Genomic DNA, 7,290 nt, shown 5'->3' on the forward strand with positions numbered 1-7,290 from the left:
GCCGACCAGGAACTTTCTAAATGGTGACTATGGAGAGATGCCAAGGAAATCGAATGGTGCCAAGTGCAAAATCCTCAAGTTGCTCCCTACACCAACAGAAATCCATTTGGGAGCTAGATTTCACTAAGGCAGGAAGTATTTCACCTACGATAGAGCACATGCGGAGATTATATTTGGGAACCAGGGACTAAGGAAGAAAAAGTAAAGCTACATTGTATTTCAGGAGACAGTAAGAAGAGAACATTCCCTGGAGAAAAGCCCAGTGACCTTTTGTGAAGGAAGAAAGAATGCTTAAGCAATAGTTCAAAACTACATGTTTTTAAAATATTTCCCTGATAGTAAATAACTGCTGAAGTGTTGTTATTCTTTCCATAAACTCAATGCACTAAGAAAATACAAATATATATGTAAAGAAAATACTGCAAATGTTTATTACACACTTACTGTGAACGAGACACAGTGGCTCAGGGGATATCAAGACAATACATGGAGAGCTCTGTACCAGTGCCTGGCATTGTCACACAATACTTGTGTAATCTCCACCAAGTGTGACTCTCAGTCACAGAACCTGTATGCTAAGAAACAAAAATGTCAGTTAGGGAGATAAGTTAAGAACTCATAGAAAAAGAACGACAATACAAAGCATCCTGTGATAAATGCTGGGTGAATAACAAAGCCACTAATTTTCGGAGACCTCTTCCATTATTCATGGTCTTAGGACCAAGTCAGAGGTAGCATCTAAACAGTGTCGCCAAAGATGTGTAGACATGATAGGGAAAGGAGGAAAATGAAAGGATCCCAGCTTTCAAAAAAGCATAGAAATAGGAAGTATAGAAGGACATCCAGAAGACACTGAGCAATCCTTTTTACTAAAACAAAGAGTTTGGGCCTCTAGACTAAAGGGTCTTGACCACTAAATTAAGATATTTGGGCACTGCCCTGTCTGGTTTGGCTCAGTGGATAGAGCATCCGCCTGCAGACTGAAAGGTCCCAGGTTGATTCCAGTCAAGGGCACATGCCCGGGTTGTGTGCTTGATCTCCAGTAGGGGGCATGCAGGAGGCAGCCAATCAATGATTCTCTCTCATCATTGGTGTTTCTATCTCTCTCTTCCTCTCCCTTTCTCTCTGAAATCAATAAAAATATATTTTTTTTAAAAAGATATTTGGGCATTACCTTCATAGGCAATAAAGAATCAAAGCTGGTTTCCTGCCTGTGAAGCAACGTAATTAAGGTACACTTTTAGAAAAACCATTTATTTTTCATGAAGGAAATTTACAAAACACAGAAAGCATAAAAAATATATAAGTCACCTAGAAACCTATCACCCAGAAATGTTACACTTTTGATGGATAAACTTTAGAATTTTTTTCTGGTTGTGTGTGTTTGTGTGTGTGCACGCACATGTGTACACATGTTTGTGTGTAAATTGGGATTATGCTTTATTCACTCAACATTATTTTGCAAGTATTTTATTAAAAATCATAATTGTGCTGCATTTCATCAGATAAATGCAATATATTGTACTTATCCACTTTTCTGGTGTTTAGCTAGGCACAAATAACTAAAATTAACCCGAGGTTAACTTAGGCAGGATGTAGAGTGGTTTGGAGTGAGGATAAACTGAGAATAGGAGGAGCAGTTGTAAGAAGCTATTGGTATAAATTAGAGCATATTCACACAGAATAGATGAGTTTATAACTATTATATTGAAATATAACTATTATTTCCAATGCTTCTGCTCCTGGTGTACTATTATGGAATAATTTCTCAAACATACTTTCTCTTCTCCCTAGTCACTTAAATTTGGAGTGCTCCAAAGTTAGTCCTCTCCTCTCCTCCAACTATGTTTACTCCCTTGATGATCTCATTCAATCCCAAGATTTTAAATATTGTCTACATGCTGGCCACTTGATGATGCATTATGGAAAGGGGATTTTATATGCAGAGGTAAATACAAGTTTTCTGAAAAAGAATTCAAAATTTTAAGGAAGATGGAGAAGAGGAAGAGAAGGACGAGGAGGAAGGGGGGAGGAGGAGGAGGAGAAGGAGAAGAAGGCTGCTCCACTAACATGCTTTGCAATAGGAAAAAATACAAATACAAAATGCTGGTGTCCTGCTCTGGGAGGGGCCTTGGAAGTGAGGGGCCTTGAAGCTGGGTGAATGCTACAGCTTAAGCAAGGGCGTGTTGACAGGAGCAGAATGATGTGAAGAAATCAGTAAGGGGACATGGCTACTTAAAAGTCAGAAGATGATTAAAAAAAAAGGGGGGGGGGGTGGGGGATGAGGTGGGTGGGAAAAAAATCACCAAATTTGAACCATTTGCTCTTTAACCTCTATTCATTCGGATATCTGTAGTATAACAACCTGAAAACATCATTTGATTTGGGTTTCTGAAAAATGGTACATAACTCATTGTGAGAGGGGGAAAGGAGAAAGTCTCTGTGGGCTAATTAACAACAACATGCTCCGGAGATAGAAAGCAAACGCACACGCCTCTTCATTTTCAATACCTTTTCCACGTTAACGTTTCTCTCATTGTTTCTATTATAAGCTCTGCGTTTCACCAAGTAGCACCCTCAGCGAAAATTTGTCAAGAATTCTTTCTTTCCATATTGAAAAGGCCTGGCAACTTTGAAATGACTGTAGCTTGCGCGCGCGCGCGCGCGCGCGCGCGCGCGCGCGCGTACACACACACACACACACACACACACACCATTCTATGTGAGTACAAACATGTAAAAATATTTATACATCTCCCCAATCTATAGAAAACCATTTTGGGGTCTTGAAAACAGTCTCTTTACAGATGGAGAGAATGTGAGAGAAATGCCCTCAGTGTGCTGGCTAAAAACTGTAATGCCTGCTCAGCACTGTGCCTCCTCTCATAACAGGGGATGCTCTGCTGAATGAGCCCTTGTATGTCAAGATTCAAAAAGTTCTTGTTTGCTCTGGGTGAACAAAGCTCTCACAGACAGTGGGATCTGCAGGGTAGCCACCAAGTGTGTTAAACCAATGTTCCCTCCACCGCACTGCCGAATAGTTTATCGTAATGGCAGTTCTCACCTTCATGTATAGAGGCCGGTGTTCACCTCGCCGCCCTGCACAGAGCTCCCACTGACATCAAAGGAACTGACATAGAACAGAACCCCATGGTGTAAGGAGAAACAAGCAGCATCTGATCAGAATCAGGCCATATTTTTTCTTTAATTCTCTCTGTATAACTGGCTAAATTCATATACAGAGTATCTAAAGGCCACCTTTCACTTCAGCAGTTTATTAATTGTCAGACATACACGCACTTATTGGGGAGCTCGACACTGAACTGCTTATTATGTAGGAGGGGAAGGGAGGGGGTTGTGTTGTAGAGAAATCCATCCCAGCCCCAACCCCACGTTTTTCTTGGTCTACAGGATCCCCAAGAGACCCAAGTGACTGGAGGAGCTTAGTGGCTCGTTTTACTTAAAGCTGGCCTTGAGACAAGGAGGAGAAGGAGGAGGAAAAAAAGGAGAAGCAGAAGGAACGAGAGGGAGAGAGAAAAAAAATGTAAGCATGTTTAAATCTCTGGATAGGGAGATCCCTTTCTAAGCTTAAAAGCAAGTCACTAAAGATTAGTAAATTTAACTACAAAAAGATGAAAACTTCTACATGTCAAAAATTAGAATAAGATCGGTCTAAATGGCAAATAAAAAGCTGGAGAAAATATTGGTGACAGTTTTGACAGGTAAAGGATTAATATTCCTAGAATTTTCTACAGATTGGCTAAAAATGTAACAAAATAAGTTTCAGATGGGTAAAGAAATGTTTAACCAAATTTCTAAAAATGCTTAACAAAAATGTTTAACAAGATTTCTAAAAATGTAAAATTTTTTTCCTTTTTTTTTTTTTTGACAGAGAGAGGAAGGAAAAGGGATACAGAGGTAGAAACATCAATGATGAGAGAGGATCGAGGATCATCTATTGGCTGCCTCCTGCACACCCCCTACTGGGGATTGAGCAAGAGCATAAACTTTTCAAATTTAAAAAGCGGAATTTTTATTCAGCAAAGGCACCATAAATAAGTGATAGGATAATTCACAAACTTCTCTTTGCAATGAAAGAAGATATTATAACAACATATATTACATTGCTGGACCTAGACAAGGAGTAGGCATCCTCCTTACATCGCTGTTTCTAAACTTTCTCATTTCTTCTTAAAACTCTGTCTTGATTAACGTTATCTGACTACATACCATCACTTTGCTCTTTGCTATACCCATCCTCCTACCCTAAGATTTCTCTTTCCTTTAAGATTTCAGCTGGTAATTCAGTCATTCCAATACTATTCTCACCATAATTCTTGCTGACTTTAATATCCACTTACTGATAGGGTCCTTTCAATCACCTAACTTGTAAAGTTTTTGTCCTTCTTTTTTCCAATAATGTTGACTTCCATCTTAGCCACTCACTAACATGGTCATGTCTCTAGAACTGCACTGTTCCATATGGCAGTTACTAGCATCATGTTGCTTTTTCATTTAAAATGTATTAAAATTAAATATAATTTAAATTTCATTTCCTTAGCCCATTATCAGTACCACTAGTGGCAACAATAATAGATAGCGGGTATCAATGCTCGGAATCTTGTCATTACCTATAACTGCAACTCTTCCATAATGTCAATATTAAGTATCACACTCTTTGTGATGCTCAATGATTTAAAAATTGTGTTAACTTTATTGGAGTCACATTGGTTAATCACACTATATAAATTTCAGGCTTACAACTGTGCTTTTTTGTTGTTTCATTTTATTTTTTTAAATATATATATATATATTATTTCAGAGAGGAATGTAGAGGGAGAGACAGAAACATCAATGATGAGAGAGTATTAGTGATTGGTTGCCTCCTGCACACCCACCACCAAGGATCAAATCCACAACCCAGGCATGTGCCCTGACCAGGAATCAAACCATGACCTCCTGGTTCATAGGTCAACGCTCAACCACTAAGCCACACCGGCCAGGCATGTTGTTTTTTAATCCTCACCTGAGGACATGCTTAGAAGGAGGAAGGGGGGGGTGGGGAGACAGAGAGACAGAAGAGAGGAGAGGAAAGGAGAGGAGAGGAGAGGAAAGGAGAGGAGAGGAGAGGAAAGGAGAGGAGAGGAGAGGAGGAGAAACATTGATGTGAGAGAGAAACATTGATTTGTTGTTCTACTTATTTGTGCATTCATTGGTTGACTCTTGTATGTGCCCTGACAGGGGATGGAATCCGCAACCTTAGCATATTGGGATGACGTTCTAACCAACTGAGCTACCTGACCAGGGCTCCACTGGATCTTTTCTACCATCCTAAAAACTCAGGTTTATTTCTTCCATCTGAAAAAAAAATGACTATTTGCTGGGGTCCAATCCCAGCAGGTCCAGGGGTCCCCAAAGGTGTGGACGGAGTCGGCGAAGAAGGAATGACACGAAGACAGCCTTCAGTTGGTGAGCAGCCTAGTCAGGACCTATAGCCAGGATCTCCAGCCAAAGTTCTGGTCGGAGTTCTGGTCAGGAACTGATGAGGATCTGATGTTTATTGTCTTATTACATCTGTATTTATACCGGCCGATTCCAATCCCGTCAATTTCTATTACAAGGGTTAAGGTGTTTCTCATCTCCATTCCAGGGAGTAAAGACCATGTAGCTTAATTACCCGCCTGGCACTTAATTAAGGGGTTGTATCCCCTCTCTAACCTCAGGGAAAGATCCCCACCTGGGGAAACAACCTTTCTCGGAGAGGTGACCTTGGTTAAAACACATGGCGCTAAAGGGAGCAAACATATTAAAAACAGTATGCTACATACGCCAGGTCCACTGAAACACATGCTGTGCAGATGCCTCTTTCCTGCAGCGACTGCGTCAAGCAGCAAGGATGGACCGGCCTCCGGCAACTATTGACCTCAGTTTTCCCTCCAGTGACTCCTCCATTTCCTCCCACCACCTTTTAGCAACAGTCTTTGAAAAAGCAGTCTGCTCCTATGAACCAGGACGTCACGGTTTGATTCCTGGTCGGGGCACATGCCCAGGTTGCTGGCTCAATGCCCAGGGGGGATATGCAGGAGGCAGCCCATCAATGACTCTCTCTCGTCATTGATATTTCTATCTCTCTCTCCCTCTCCTTTCCTCTCTGAAATCAATAAAAATACTTTTTTAAAAAAAGAAAGAGCAGTATGCTGCACTCACTATCTCTATCTTCTCTCCTACTCTCTTTTGAATACACATTGATCAAGTTTTTGCCCTACACCATGTCATCAATTCTCTTGTCAAGATCACCAAAGATTTCCACATGGCTAAACCTAATAGCCAATCTCTGTCCTCATCTGGCTTGACCTATTAGCACATGTGACACAGTTGATCCCTCCTATCTTCTTGCAATGCTTTGCTTGACTCCTAACCTGGCTTTTCTCCCTATCTTACTATTTGTCCTTCTCAGTCTCTGCTGGTTTTCTCCTATCTCCCTGACCTCTGAACATGGAAACATATTAAACTTTGAATTTCTTCTCTTCAATGTCTACACTCTATGGTAAATTAAATGATGGTTTGCAGCTATTTGCTCCTTCCCTTCTATGAGTATTGTGTATCCACACCCTTTGGATTTGTTTTGATGTGCCTCTTCTGTGCACAATATACATCCTGGTCCTATTGTAGGGCTGGACTATGTGACTTTCGGTCTTTTTTCTTTCTTTTTTTTTTTAAGTGTATATTCCTTTTCATTTTCTTATTTTTAAATATGTTTTTTATTTTATTTACTTCAGAGAGAGGAAGGGAGAGGGAGAGAAAGATAGAAATATCAATGATGAGAGAGAATCAATGATCAGCTGCCTCCTGCACAACCCCCATTGGGGATTGAGCCCATAACCCGGGCATGTGCCCTGACAGGGAATGGAACCGTGACCTCCTGCTTCATAGATTAACTGACACTCAACCAGTGAGCCACACCGGCTGGGCCATCCCTGATTTCTTACTTTTCCTCATATTTCTTGCCCAATTTATCAACAAATCATATTAGTTCTACTTTCAAAATATATCTAGAATCTGAAAACTTTTCACATTCCCATTCACTGGTGCCACTAGCCCAAGCTGTTATCATTTCTACCTATTTACAGTTATAACCATACCAATCCCCCTACCAATGGGTTGGTCACCTTTGTTTTCTCCATCCATAGTCTCAGCACCTAACATTACTAGAGAAAGTTCTTCTCAAGTAGGAAAACAAAATTAATCAGTAACTAACCAGCAAATACCCCCTGACCTCAGCTAGTCATA

This window comes from Myotis yumanensis, unplaced genomic scaffold (genome assembly GCF_028538775.1).
Source record: "Myotis yumanensis isolate MYYU_CA2020_CCGP unplaced genomic scaffold, mMyoYum1.0.hap1 SCAF_3, whole genome shotgun sequence".
Classification (NCBI taxonomy): Eukaryota; Metazoa; Chordata; class Mammalia; order Chiroptera; family Vespertilionidae; genus Myotis; species Myotis yumanensis.